The following is a 15,853-nucleotide window of genomic DNA, read 5'->3' as shown; positions in this document are numbered from 1 at the left end:
GTGTGTGTGTGTGTGTGTGTGTGTGTGTGTGTGTGTGTGTGTGTGTGTTGGGGGTAGGGAAGAGAGTAGGATGTGCTCATAATATTTGCGTTTTTGCAAAACAGCAGATTTTATTTTTTGTTTTTTTAATTTCCCAGCAGTTAAGGAGTTAATTTATTTTGCTAATCTTAAAGAACTGTGGAGGGATAAAACTTCACCTGGGATCCGAGGCATCCAGGGAACTAGAGATGAAAATGGCTTTCGGTTTTGGGGAAATACACCTGGAACGGGAGGTAAGGGGAGAGAAGTCAACAAGCAATAACTTTGGGGATTCCAAAATGAATTTAATTTAGTCTAAATGAATAAAAAGGAAATTGTGCATTGCAAATACTTATGCAAATTAAGTTTTGCCCCCAGGGTCTTAACAATCTGCCAGTGGAGCCCCCAGTGCGACAAAGATTAGGCTTTTGTGGGCTCTTTTCGGCTGTTGCCATGAACACATCGACTTGGTACACTGGTGTTCAGTGACACATTAACATCCACCAAGACCAACACTGGGGTTTATGGTCCTTGCCCAGCAGCTGGTTTTGGCTTGGTGTCATCCTAAGGAAAACCTGGGAAAGCTGCGGTCAACAGGGTGCAGGGGCCCAAGGGAAGGCGATGTGTAAGACAAAATAAGTGGGGTTAAGGTTTGGCAGGTGTTAGTCAGGATTCTGTGGCAAGTGACTCAAACTCACTTAGGCAATAGGGGAAATTTTCTGGGTCACTGAAGGAAACATTGAATAACAAAACCATGGGAAAGGAAGGAAAGCAGTTGGAACAAAAACTGGAACACTGCCGTGACTGTCTTCCATCACCTGTCTGTACTCTTTTTCTGTACTGGCTCCTAAGACGGCTGCACATTAGGGTGAGTAAATTTTGTGCCTAACGACTTTTCCTACTATAAAGGCTGTTTTGCACCTGACAACTTTTTCTCTGTAGAATCCTATTTTGAGTAATCAAAGGGAAGAAATTTATGATTAGGTGAGCTGGGAGCAGGTGTCCACGCCTGGACCAATCAACTGTAGGAAGAGGACAGAGAGTCATGTAAAAACATGGCAGCTCGCCGGGCGCGGTGGCTCAAGCCTGTAATCCCAGCACTTTGGGAGGCCGAGGCGGGTGGATCACGAGGCCAAGAGATCGAGACCATCCTGGTCAACATGGTGAAACCCCGTCTCTACTAAAACTACAAAAAAAAAAATTAGCTGGGCATGGTGGCGCGTGCCTGTAATCCCAGCTACTCAGGAGGCTGAGGCAGGAGAATTGCCTGAACCCAGGAGGCGGAGGTTGCGGTGAGCCGAGATCGGGCCATTGCACTCCAGCCTGGATAACAAGAGCGAAACTCCATCTCAAAAAAAAAAAAAACAAAACATGGCAGCTCTTATGGTAGTCATATTGATAAGGGGAGGCTTTCTTAAGAAAAAAGGGGGGTAGGGAAGCTTTGGACAGACAATCCAGTAATCATTGCTACACTCTACAGAGAACTGGAAAAAAGACCAAAGAAAGCAAGCAAAGAAAGGGGGCCAGGAAAGATGGTATAATGAATGAGTTGCGTGTTGGAATTCATTGATTGCCTCCTTGAAATTCAGTATGCCATAGGATTCCTTACTGACACTAATGCTCCTAGTTCTTCTATTTTTCTGATAGCTCTTATTCTGGCTCCTTGATTGTTCTGGATCTTTCCCTTCTCTGCATTGAGAATCCCCTCAAGATTGTAGGCCCTTGGTTATGCATCTTGCCTCTAGAGAAGACAAACAGCTTCTTTCCAACTGCATAACCAATATTCCCTGTCAGGACCCTCCTCTTACCTTCCAGAAGGAATCTACAGTTGGATTTCCATTAATCACATTTAATGCCTTTCTTTAAAAAGTGTGGTTCCTGAACCAGTCATATCAGAATCACCTGGAAGCTGGTTGGAAACAGAATCTTGGCCCTTGTCCCAAAATCAGAATCTGCATTCTAACAAGATGACCAGGTACTTTGTTAAGTTTATTAATTTGGAAAGCACCACTTTAAGCAATTGGAAATTGAACCCATAATCAATCTGCTCTCAATGGTGAAATAAATATTTTTTTCACAATTTTTCTACCAGGTCAATGGCAGCACTGTCTAAAAACCCAGATTCACAACAACCCTCAGAATTACTTTTCCAATACTTTCTTGACTTCGTTACCTATGTGTAATTCATCACCAATCTGAACCTATTCATTTCACTGTCCCATTGGTCTGTTTTTCCTAACCATGCCCTCCTCACTTTCTGTGGGGTCTAATAGATCCATTTGCCAGTCAGCCTCCTCATTTAAAAAATGGGTCAAATAATGCTTATAATGCTTCATATACATATTTGCATACTATACAAATTCAGTGTGTAATTATCTTCATCCTGGTTAGACTGCTTTTCCACTATGGCTTTGTACACAGTTGTAAGGGATATGGAAATAACATATTATTAACTATAAACTACCAAAATCTCTCAACAATTTTTATTTTAAATAAAGTAGAAGGGATTAAAGATTATTTCTAAAATTATTTTCCGTTATCTGCACTTTAATATGCTATAATGAGTAACAGAGAAAGTAGTGGAATAATACCTGGTAAGCAGAAATTGAACATAGGAGTGTCTTACATTTGAGCATCATCTATCACAGAGGTCAGCAAACTCTTTCTATAAAAGACCAGATAGCATTTTAGGCCTCCTGGGCCATGTGATCCCTGTTAGAACTACTCAACTCTGCCATCATAATGAAGAAGCAGCCAGAGGCAATACATCTTGATTACTGTAGCTTTAAAGTAAGCCTTGAAATCAAATTAAGTCCTCCAATTTTGAACTTTTTCAAAATTGTTTTGACTAACATAGGTTATTTTCATTTCTTACAAAGTTTAGGTTCAGTATAACAATAGCCTAAAGAAAAAAATGCCTGCTGGGATTTTGATTGGTGTTGCATATAATCTATAGATCATTGTGATGAGAATTGACAGCTTAACAATATTGAGTTTTCCAATTCACAAATGGATATGTCTCTCCATTTTTAAAGGTCTTTAATTTCTTTCAGTAGTTTTTTTGTAACTTTTAGCATTGGTCCTATACATGTTTGGTTAAATTAATTCCAAAATATTAACTATTTCTGATGCTATTGTAAATGATGCTTTACATTTTTGTTTCTTATGTATTTGTTGCTTGTATACAGAGATACAATTGATTTTTTACGTTGACTTTGTATTCCACAATCTTACTAAAGTCACGTATTAATATAGTAGCCTTTTAGGGTAGGCTTGTTAGTATTTATTAGACAGAAAATTATGTACATGACTTGGCACAGTGGCTCATGCCTATAATCCTAGCACTTTGAGAGGCTGAGGTGGAAGGATTGCCTGAGGCTAACAGTTTGAGACCAACCTGGCAACACAGCAAGACCCCATCTCTATTAACTGAAAGAAGAAAATAAAATAAAATTGTGTGCTATGTGAATAAAAAAAGTTTAACTTCTGTTTTTCTAATCTGTAAGTTTTTTTTTTATTATTTTTTTTCAGTCTTATTTTACTGGTAGGACACCAATATAATGTTGAATAGAAGAGAAAAAACATTCTTGCCTGGATCTCAATATTAATGGGGAAATATTAAATCTTTCCATATTAATTTATGTATTTGCTCAGGTTTTTCATTGATTCCTTTATTAGATTAAGATAGTTTTCTTTTATTCCTAGTTTACTGAGTTTTTAAAATCATAGCAAGGCACGGAATTTCATCAGATGATTTTTCTGCATTGTTGTAAATGATCATAGGATTTTTCTTTTTTATTCTATTAATGTGATGAATGACAATGATTGATTTTCAAATGTTAAATAAGCTTGCATGCCTGGAATAAACCCCATTCAGTCATGATGCATTATCATTTTAATCATATTTCCAAATTCTAGTTGCTAATATTTTGTTAAGGATTTTTTATCTATGCTATGTTCATAAGAAATTAGACTATAATTTTAATATCTTTGGTTTTGTCATTAGAATAATGGTGACTTTATAAAATGAGTTGAAAAGTATTTCTTCCCTCTCTATTTTCTGAAAGATTTTGTTTAAGATTGGTATTATTTCCTTTTTAAATGTTTGGTAGAATTCATTATTTAATCTATCCAGACCCAGAGTCCACTTTGTCAGAAGATTTTAAGTTATAAATCTAATTTATTTAGGCTTTAATAGAATTGTTCAGATTTTCTATTTCTTCTTGTGTCAATTTTAGTTATTCATGTTTTCAAAGGAATTATCCATTTCAACTAAAATATCTTAATTGGTTGGCATAAGTGGTTCAGAATATCCCTTTTTTATTTTTTAATGTCTATAAGATTTATAATGCTGTCACTCTTTTATTACTAATATTTATCTTTGTGTTTCTGCTTTTGTTTTATCTGTCTTGATAGTAAAAGTTTATCTTTTATTTTTAGGGGTTTTCTCTTTAATGGAAAACAAAGCTTATTTTGAGGATTTTTTTCAGTCATCAAACATTAGCTTGGAATTGATAACTGGCATAATATTGGGAGTGTGGTGGGGGAGGGACTACAGAAAGCAGAAGATAGTTTTTACTTTCTTTTTAAACATTTTTAAAATTTTACTCGAAGCTCCAGGATACAAGTGCAGGTTGTGTAGGTTTGTTACACAGGTATACATGTACCATGGTGGTTTGCTGCACCCATTGACCCATCAGCTAGGTTTTAAGCCCCTTATGCATTAACTATTTGTCCTAATGCTCTCCCTTCCCTTGTCCCCTACCCCCACACTGGCCCTGGTGTGTGTTATTCTCCTCTCTGTGTCCATATGTTCTCACTATTTAAGTCCCACTTATGATTGAGAATGTGAGGTGTTTGCTTTTCTGTTCCTGTGTCAGTTTTGCTGAGGATGATGGCTTCCAGCTTCATCCATGTCCCTGCAAATGACATTATCTCATTCCTTTTTATGGTTGCATAGTATTCCACAGTATATATGTACAACATACTCTTTATCCAGCCTATCATTGATGGTCATTTGGGTTGGTTGGTTCCATGTCTTTGCTATTGTAAATAGTGCTACAATAAACATGTGTGCATGTGTTTTTATAGTAGAATGATTTATAATCCTTTGGGTATATACCCAGTAATGGGATTGCTGGGTCAAATGGTATTTCTAGTTCTAGATCCTTGAGGAATTGCCACATTATCTTCCACAATGGTTGAACTAATTTACATTCCCATCAACAGTGTAAACGCATTTCTATTTCTCCTCAGCCTCACCAGCATCTATTGTTTCTTGACCTTTTAATAACAGCCATTCTGACTGGCGTGTGTTTTGGTGTCTCATTGTGTTTTGATTTGCATTTCTCTTAATGATCAGTGGTGATGAGCTTTTTTCCATATGTTTTCTGGCCACATAAATGTCTTTTTAAAGAGGTGTCTATTCATATCCTTTTCCCACTAGAAGTTTATTTACATTATTGAATTTTTTTTTAAAAGAATGAACTTTTGAATTTATCAGTTTTCTCTGCTATTTACATACTTTCCATTGTACAGATTTCTTTTTTATGTTTATTATTTTCTTTCTTCTATTTACTTGAAGTTTATTTTGCTGTTTATTTTTTCCAGTTTCATAAGGTAGAAGCTTAGATCATTTATTTTTAAACTTTTCTTCTTCTAATGTAAGCACTAAAGCTGTAAATGTCTGTCTGGGTACTTCTTTAACTGTATCCACATATTTTTATCTATCTAGCTAGCTAGCTATCTAATCTATTTAGTGCAGCATGTTTTCTAATTTCCCAAAATATTTTCTGACCTAATCCATAGGTTATTTTAAAGCTTGTTGTTTAATTTTTAAATATTTGTGGATTTTACAGATATTTTTGTTATTGATTTTTAATGTTGTTACATTGTGGTCTAGTGAGATAACATACTCTGTAGGGTTTGAATATCTTTAAATTTACTGAAACGGATTTTATAGCCCAATATGTGCCCTTCTGTGTCCTCTAAGATAAATGTCCTATGTGCACTTAGAAAGAGTGTGTGTTTCAGAGTTGACTGTGTGGAGAATTCTATAAATATCAGTTCAGTTTGATTGGTTGATAGTGTTGTTCAAGTCTTCTGTATCCTTACTAACTTTTGTGTCCTTTTGTTCTATCAATTACTGAGAGGGATATTAAAAATCGCAAACTACACTTTTATATTTGTGTGTTTTTTCTTTCAGTTCTGTCAGTTTTTTTCTTTTTGTATTTTCAAACTTTGTTATTACGTGCATATGTGTTGAATAGTGTAAGTCTTCTTGATCAATTGACCCTTTTATGATGATAAAATATTTCCCTTTAATCTGGAAATATTTCATGAAGTCTACTTTGTCTGATATCAAAGTAGCCACTCTAGCTTTATAATTAATATTTGCCTGGTATATCATCTTGTGAACCTTTAACTTTTGCCTATATGTATCTTTGTATTAAAAAATTAAACCTTGTAGAAAACATATAGTTGGATGTTACTTTTCAACCAAGTATAATAGTATCTCTTAATAGATGATTTTGGTCCATTTTTACCTAATACAATTCTTGATATGACTGTGTTAAGTCAGTTAACTATCGATTTATTGGTTTCATTTATTATTTGTTTTATTTTCATTTCTCTCTCCCTTCTTTTGAATTAAAAAATTTTGTATTTCATTTTATTTTCACTATTTCCTTATTAGCTATACCTTTTTAAATAGTTTGCTCTAGGGTTTATATAATGTCTTTTATTAATTTTTTCTTCTGTAATTGTAGAATCTGTTTTTAAATCTTCCCTGCTTGGTGGGCTTTTTGTTTTAGATACTGGGGTTTTTTTTTTTTAGCTTTAGATGGCTGATTTGTTTCTTTTAATAATTTTCATTTACTTATTTATGTTCATGTTTTCCCTTAATTGCTTGAACAAATTTATAATAGTTGTTTTAAAGTCCTTGTTTGCTCATTCCATCTTTGTCGTTTCTAGTTCTGCTTCTATTGGCTGATTTTCCCTTTCATTATGGGTTACACTTCTTGTTTATGGCATGTCTAATAATTTTGATTAGATTCTGGCTATTGTGAATATTCCATTATTAGCTTGAATTTTCTTGTGTTTCTTTAAAGATTATTGATTTTTGCTCTGGCAATAAATTAAATTAATTTCAGGTCAGTTCTATCACTTTGAGGCTTTTTTTTAAAAAAGAATCTAGAGTATCCTCTGCTCCGGGATAGTTTAGCCCTACTAATAAGGCATACTCTTTCTGAATTTCACCTGAATGCATCAAGCATCCAATGAGGTCTTTCCATTCTGGCTGGCCTGAACTCAAATATCTCCCAATCTTGTGCAAGTTCTGACAGTGGCTCAGCTTATATTGCCCCATGATTTATCGTTCCTTAATCATTATTATTTCCTAGAGTTCACAGAGTTTGACCTTAAACATATCCATCTTATTGTTTAGCCAAAGATTCAAGAGGATCCTCTGCAGATTTCTGAGACTTATTTTGTGCTGCTCTTTCACTCTGGTACTCTTGTCTCACAAGTTCCATCCAGCTGCCTCAGCCTTCCTGAACTCTAGTCTCTGACTCTTTGAATCAATGAGACTGCCATACTCTGCTTGAATTCCCCTTTCCTGAAACTAGAAAATGCCTTGAAATAAAAGGCTAGGCTACGGCAGGGCTCACCTTACTTTATTCTCTTCTCCCTGAGATCTCACGCCTGAAATGCTTCTTGTTCAATAACTGAAAATAGCTATTTCAGATAATATTTTTGTGTAGTTTTCTAGTTGCTGACACTTGGTGGACTAGATGCGTGTTAGTTACTTCATTCTGACCATAAACACTCTCACTACAATTTAATTTTATTCCGTTTTTCATGACTCCTTTCCAGTCAATTTTCAGCTGATCCTTATACACAATTTGATGTTCTTCCATGTGTTTAGACCTTTCAGGCCTTCCTCAAATGCATTTTCCCCTTTCTTTCTATGCCTCACTCCTTACAAAAGCTATTTCAAACTCACCTTCTCCAGAAAACTCCTATGATTAATCCATCTACCCTCTTTTTTCACCTGCCCTTTGTTGTGGTTTGTGCTTAGTTTCTACTACATTAAATTGCACTTTTGGCCATGTAGTTTTGTTAAATTTTTGGCAGTTATTTTGTGTGTGGCTGTTTTGCTGATGATTATAAGCAGAAGCTTATAAATAGAAAAAACCCATCTTTCATTTATTCCCTTTGTTGTAAACCCACCTAACTCAACTGACTGTTCCCAATTAGGTAAATATTGGTGGCCTTCCATTGTTTGGTGGAGAGGCATTGCATTATGAAACAAATGAAGCTAAATATGAGAACTCCCATGTGATGGACCACTTCCAAGGCCCTGGGAGGGTCCCCAGCCATCTGTTGACGTGGTAGATGGTTTTATAAATTTTGCAAAGGACAGATTTGAACTACAGTGGAATAAAGCACTCTCTCTTTCCATTATGAATTTCTTTCAGCCAATCTCCCCTTTCAGGTGGTGGGGAGTGACCGTAAGCATTTTGGGGATCTAGTTAAGGAAAGTAGAGCTGGTGATACATTTAGCTGAGGTTTAGTGGGAGGTATTTATGTGGTTTGCAGATATTTCCATGTATAGTCAACTTATTCCTAGCTGTCCTGTGCAGGATATTCTTACCACCCACGGGGCAAACTTACCAAGGGATATAACAGGACGATACAGAACCAGAGCACCTATGCAACACGAACCTATGCTATGGCACCCAGCACTGGATCCTTATAGGGAGAGGGGAAGAAGCAAGGTTTTAATTGTGCAAAGCCAGAAACTAATCTCTGGAAGTGTCTATCAAGACATAAAAATTTCTAAGTGGAGGATTCTGTTCTCATCCATTTCTAGTGAAGGACTTCTGTCAGAAGTGTGTTCTATATGCAATGTATACAATTATAAACAGTCCATGATGTTTTCTTTTTTGAAGATATTATGCAAAACTAAATTCATAAGAAGTTTTCTGTTTATGGTGCACAACCTTGTGGAAGAACTACAAATAGTGAAGTTGTCTATTGAAGTTGCATATTTTATGAATCTTAAAAATTAACATGGGAAAAATTTTGATCCACTAAGAGGAAGCAATGAATTATTTTATTCTCTCTATAGAAAGTATTACAACATGGTGGTGACATGAGGACATCAGAGAGGATGTGGCCAAAAAATGTGAGAAAATCTGTTACACAGCCATGTCAACCATTAATGAACAGAAATACTATATTATCTGGGAGATTTTTTAATGGTATTTGTAAACTTTTTAAAATTTGAAGTCATTGGCAGGGCACGGTGTCTCGTGTCTGTAATCTCAGCACTTAGGGAGGGTGAGGCGGATGGATCACCTGAGGTCAGGAGTTCAAGACCAGCCGCCAACATGGTAAAACCCCATCTCTACTAAAAACACAAAAATTAGCCAGGCATGGTGGCACACACCTGTAATCCCAGCTACTTGGGAGGCTGAGGCAGGAGAATCGCTTGAACCCAGGAGGTGGATGTTGCAGTGCGCCGATGTCATGTCACTGCACTCCAGCCCAGGCAACAGAGCAAGATTCCATTGAAAAAAAATTTTTTTTGAAGTCATATTTTCTCATTCCGTATAAACATTCATTTTCATAGATAATTTTGAACTTATAATTTTTAATACTTTTTTTTTCAAAGAAGACCCTGAAGATATGTAAGCTTCAAGCCCCACAAAATTCAGATCCAAACTTGAGTAGGTGAGGATATTGGCTCTTCCCCTTCTTAACTTTCTTATCGTGTGATATGGTTTGGCTCTGTGTCCTCATCCAAATCTCATCTTAAATTGCAGCTCCCGTAATTCCCACATGTTGTGGGAGGGACCTGGTGGGACATAATTGAATCATGGGGTGGTTTCCCCCATGCTGTTCTCATGATAGTGGGTAAGTCTCACAAGATCTGATGATTTGATAAGGGGTTTCCCCTTTGCTTGGCTCTCATTTTCTCTCTTGCCTGCTGCTTTGGTAAATATTAGCTAACCATCCCAGGAGTACCCGTTCCCAATTACAGCAAGCGATCATCCCTTGGGTGCAGATTACATCTAAATAACACATACAAGCAAATCACACTGCCAATGCTGAAGCGTTTCAAAGTAAATTCAGATGTAAATAAACTAAACAAAGAATATAACTTATCTATCTCTTCTGTTACAGCTGCTTTTTCATTGAGTCCTGTGAAGCTCAGCCTGCAGAGGGTACCAGAAGGGAAGCTTCAGCTACAGTGTATCTGGTCTGATCTGTTCTGCATATTAAAGTTCATGCTATTTTCTTTGTGATAAATAAAGGGTGTTCCACTGCATCTGAAACTCTGAAAACCATTGCTCTAGCGCTAACCGCCTGTCTCTATGAGCGGTGTCCACTCACAGTTATAATGAAAGCCCGAAGACGTGCTCAGATTAGCTTATGTAAATAAAAACGTTGGTAGAGACTTGGTCTAGATCTGCTGAGTTGCATGTGAAAACTACAATGTAATCTGACTCTCCCCTCCCTCTCTCTTCCCACCACCATTGCTGCCAATATATATTCCTTCCACATTTTACCCACAGAAAACTTTGTGCACTGGGGTCACGTTCTCCATAACCAAGTTGCCAAACAGAAAGATCTCTGGACTAGAAGACTTCTCCTAACTTGAGGAAGAGCACTTAGAAGGGAAGAAATGAGAGACGGTCAGAGTCTGGAGGTATGTAACCTTGGTCTGCAGTGGACATTTATTATCTGCCAAGACCCCTTCTTTCTGGCACTGACATCCTCCCACATAGGAACGTTCCCCCGAATGATGAGGCTCTGTAAGGGTTTCTCTCATTTTCCCTTGGACTGTGAGATGACCTAATCCTCTAAGATATTAACCAGGTGCTTTCAAAGGTACTTTGAACCAAGAAGCAAGCCCTGCCCTATTGAACAGCAAAGCCTCCAGGCCCAAGAGGAAAGCCAGCCAGAGAGCACAGAGCTGCCTGCAGCAAGCAGGGGAAGTGTCACAAGAGCCTCCAGCTGCTGGTTCTAGTGGCCACTGATGTCCAACCCTGTTCCTGCCCTTCTTGTTTGGGTTATAGGGGCCCACAAATCCTCTCTATCATTGGCACTTATTGGAACTGAATTTCTGTCATTTTTTAAAACCAAGAATGGACAAAACATTGCACTGGTTCTGGCAGCAAAATTATAGAGTCTGATAAAAGAAAATAAATAGAAACCACAAGAAGAATGGAGGAAATCTCCAGCAATTCACAGGAAATAAAATACCAGAGGGAATAAAACTTTGCAGTCTTGGATGTCTGCACCCCAGGAGACAGAGTCTAGGCACTAAAACAGTGGCCTTGAGATCATAGCTCAGGAAAGCCCATGTGACTGTGCTGGTTCACTGAGCCTAGGCAGGTGGGATGGCAGCAATGGGACAGTGTTCTTTTCTCAAAAGACAGAGCTGAGAGGGAATGGAGTGGAGGAGGCCATGTGTTAAGATGAGAGCTCCTGCCTGAAAATCCACAAACCAGGAGCAGAGACAGTCATGGAGATGGGAAGGCAGAGAGGGAAGGAGGACTGTGGCCTACACAGGCGTAAGGCCTGGAAGCTGTGCTGCTGAGAATCAGTCCACGTGCTGGGTTAGGGCAGAGAGCCACGTGCAGCTCACTGGCAGGGAGAATCAGGGGCAGGAGGCGCAGAAAGCCAAGAGCCAGGCAGTAGCCACTGGCTGACCTTGGTAGCAGGCAGTTCCAGGAGTGGGCACGTCTGGACACAGGGTCTGGAAGCAAAATGGATTGACTCAAGAGCAGACAAATGTGAGTTCAAGGTCAATCAAAGAGCAGAAAGCACGTGACACAAGTGAGACAAATCTAGAAAGAGGGTTGTAAAAGTGGGCAGACAAGTAGAGGGAGGGCCTAGGAACAGAGGCTAGAAACTAGAAGGAGTCTGCCAGGATGGATGGACGAGGGGCAGGAGCCAGCAGACGCAAAGGTGCACATGGAATTTTACCAGATGGCTGTTGGCTGCTGAGCTGTGGCTTTTCTTCCTGCTCGTCCACAAGCGGGTGGCTCTGCCCTCAGGGCTCAAAGGCACGAGCAGGCCTTCTGATGACACATCTGACAATGCTGGCATGGAGGCAAGATCAAGTGAGGATAGGTGGGAATCTCCTTCTCCTAGATGCTGGGTGTCTGATAAATTCTCCTCATGCTGACAATTTCATCTTTCATAGTTTAAAGAAAGAAAGGAGAGGGACTGCTACTCCGTACCTAAGTGCAGGCATCGTGCTCTGCAGAAGCAGAAGTGACAGGGACCTTGAGAGGAGCTGGCTTTGGCAAAGTTGCTGGCATCCGGGGCTCTGGCAGGACCCATTCGGAAAGCAGGGTTCAGAAGTGTTCAGAGGAGAGACTCTCAATGACAAGACAGCTCAAGAGAAAAGAGAGGCTAATTGGGGCTAGTCGTATTTTGTGAACAGATGATAGCAAGAAGGCAGAACTCAGGCAGGGCACAGTGGCTCACGCATGTAATCCCAGCATTTTGGGAAGACAAGGTACGGATCACTTAAAGTCAGGAGCTTGAGACCAGCCTGGCCAAAGCGGCATAATCCTGTCCTTGCTAAACACACACAAAAAATTCACTGGATGTGGTGGTGCACACCTGTAGTCCCAGCTACTCAGGAGGCGGAGGCGGAGGCAGGAGAATTGCTTGAACCCAGGAGACAGAGGTGGCACAACAGAGATTGTGCCACTGCACTCCAGCCTGGGCGACAGAGTGAGAGTCTGTCTCAAAACAAAACAGAAGAAGCAGAATTCCTCAATTTGTACTTTACTTCCCATTTCTCATTCAAGAAGACCCATCTTCAGACTGGAAAGCGCAGAATTAGTGCTGGTTAGAGGGAACCAAAGCCACATATAATTGCTCGGAGCAGACTTCACACACCCATTAAATACCTAAACACTGCAGCAGAATTTAGCGCTCTCGAAGGGTTCCTCAGATATTTCTGAGATTCCCCCGGGTGCCAGGCTCCAAATGCTTGTTTGCCTCCCCAAATCACCCCCTGACATTAATGACACACAGGAGACTGACCCTCTGCAGGGCATAGCTAGCTGGCTCTGCTGCTGCCATCTGGGATGAGGGACATTGGGCTTCCCTTTGCCTTCCATCCTAAGCACAGGACACAGCATTCCCTGAGTCCCCAGAGCGCAATCCTCTCTCTAATACACAAGCTGCACAATGGCAGGAATTTTTGCACCCCACCCACACCCCCACTTCTGTAACCCCAAGGTCTAGAATGGTTTTTGGTAGACAATAGGAGCTCTGTAAATCCCTGACTCTTAACAAGTGTTTACTAAACATTCAAAAGTGAAAGAAAGGGCTGGGCAAGCTGGCTCGTGCCTGTAATCCCAGCACTGCAGGAGACCACGGGGAGAGGATTGCTAGAGCCTGGGAGGTCGAGACCAGCTTGGGCCACGTAGCGAGATGCCATTTCTATTTTAATTTTTAAAAAGCAAAAGAGGACAGGGATGGTGGCTCACTCCTGTAATCCCAACACTTTGGCAGGTCGAGGTGGGTGGATCATGAGGTCAGAAGTTCAAGACCAGCCTGGCCAATATGGTCGAAACCCCACCTCTACAAAAAATACAAAAATTAGCCAGGTGTAGTGGCACACAACTGTAGTCCCAGCTACTTGGGAGGCTGAGGCAGAAGAATCGCTTGAACCTGGGAGGCGGAGGTTGCAGTGAGCCGAGATTGCACTACTAAACTCCAGCCTGGGTGACAGAGTGAGACTCCGTCTAAAAAAAAAAAAGAGAAAGAGAGAGAGCAAGAATAAGGCAGAGAATAATAACAATTAAAAGATGTTGTGTTATGAATTTCAGGATCCTCAGACTTATATTTAGAAATGCCCAGTGATAAAAATCTATCCACCTTAAGCAGGCTGACGGCTTGGCATGAAGATGTCTTCTTTGTGGCAGAAAAAAAAAAAAAAAAAAAAAAAAACTATGTCCCCTCTCCCCACCTGCAAGGCAGGCAGATACGTTAGAAGATGGAGATCCCACTTGATGGGCATGGCCTTGTGAGGCAGAGGGTTTGGTTAGTAGGTGGTACCTCTGTGTAAAGAAACAGGCCGCCTTTCTCCTACAGCAGGGTGCACAGGGTCCTGTCCTTTAGCACACAGCTTGGCTGCACTCTGCTGGACAAAGCTGCACTGTCTTCCTACAGGACTCCTATCCTGTCATGTCGCATGAGCCGGCACAAATGCACACATTGCAAGTGCCCTCGATCAGGTCTACGCTGCCTAGAATCCCGGCCTCACCCTTCCCGAGACCCAGAAAGGGTCTCAAGATTCTCAAGCTGCCTCCCTGCCCAACACCTGCTCCTCCCTGGTGACCAATGATGGGACATCTATTCCCCCGGGAAACCCAGCTCTCACTCCAGACCTGTGATCTCACCCAGTGGTACTCCGTACAGCAGTCCCATCAGAGCGCAATAGTCTCAAGGGCTTTGAGGTCATCATGCTTCAATAATGCCACTTGGAGGAAAAAACTGCCCATTGAACACATAGTTCTCTTTCATAGGCTGTCTTCTAGGGAGAGGTGAATATTCCACCTGAATGTCCTTCTGTAGTCCTCCAGGCTGGCAGCTCTTGCAAACAATTGCTCTGGCAAAAAACACTCTCCACTCTGCAAGGATAAACAAACACTGTAATTCACTGCATTCCTACAGAGTTATGAGATATTTCACTCCTTCCTGGAAAGCAAGAAAATTGTAGAGACTTAGCTCAGACTTGACCGCATACAAAAACATACACGACCAAAACAAAACATTTATCATCCAAACCTAAAATCATCATCCAGAATAATGACGATCTTATAGTTGCTTTAAAGAGCACACTGGGCCACTTGTTGCATGCATATGTGTGTAACAAAAAGACCCATGAAGTGTAACTCAAGGGCTGAGTGTCCCCATGAATTCTGTGATGGTTGATATTAGGTATTAGTTTGACTGGATTGAGGGATGCCTAGGTGGCTGGTGAAACACTGTTTCTGGGTGTGTCTGTGAGGATGTTTCTAGAGAAGACTGACGTGAGTCAGTGGACTGGGAGAGGAAGACCCACCCTCACTGTGAATGGGCACCATACCGTCTAGCTGGCTGCCAGCACAGCAGAACAAAGCAGGAAGAAGGGGCATGCAGCTTGCTGGGGATTCCTCTCTGTCTCTGTCTCTGTCTCCCTCCCTTCCAGAGCAGGCTGCTGTTTTTCCTTCTGCCTTTGGGCATCTGACTCCAGGTTCTTCAGCATTTGGGCTCTGGGACTTGGACAGTGGCCTCTGGGGTGCTCTCAGTCCTTCAGTCTCAGACTGGGAGCTGCACTGTCAGCTTCCCTAGTTTTGAGGCTTTAGGACTTGGACTCATTCACATTACTGGTTTTTCTCATGTGCAAGCCAATTCTCCCTTATTAACTCACACACACACACACACACACACACACACACACACACACATACAATTACTCAGCGTTCTCTAGAGGGACAGAACCAATAGGATATATATATATATATATATACACATACACATGTATCCTATTGATTGTGTATCCTATATGGTTATGTATCCATAAACACAAGTTGGTTCTGTACCTCTAAAGGACCCTGAGTGATTCACCATCTTCTTTCTGAAAAAAATTAATGCAGGTTTGAATGGCAGTTTCTTCCAGATTCTACCCATAAGGTTCTCAAAGACAATGATAGGGTCCAGGATGAAAAAAGTAGTTAAAGGAATGTAAAAGAGCTTCATGCAATTGGAAGAGGTGTCAAGTTTCTCCGCCCGCCCGAAAACGTTTTACCCTTGGGTG

General features: G+C 40.4%; 1 long non-coding RNA gene across 1 annotated transcript; it reads left to right on the top strand.

Annotated features, from left to right (window-relative positions):
* The first annotated feature begins 5,843 nt into the window (after window positions 1-5,843).
* On the top strand, window positions 5,844-10,350 carry LOC116531022. Its single transcript, XR_004260222.1, has 2 exons — window positions 5,844-9,205; window positions 10,207-10,350. It is a non-coding gene; the product is annotated as an uncharacterized LOC116531022 (long non-coding RNA).
* Window positions 10,351-15,853: the final 5,503 nt, after the last annotated feature.

The sequence above is a fragment of the Sapajus apella genome, unplaced genomic scaffold, assembly GCF_009761245.1.
Source record: "Sapajus apella isolate SASKATOON/1434 unplaced genomic scaffold, GSC_monkey_1.0 scaffold69, whole genome shotgun sequence".
In the NCBI taxonomy this organism is placed as follows: Eukaryota; Metazoa; Chordata; class Mammalia; order Primates; family Cebidae; genus Sapajus; species Sapajus apella.
Note: the sequence above shows the minus strand (reverse complement) of the source record. Positions and strands in the feature narration are given on the sequence as shown.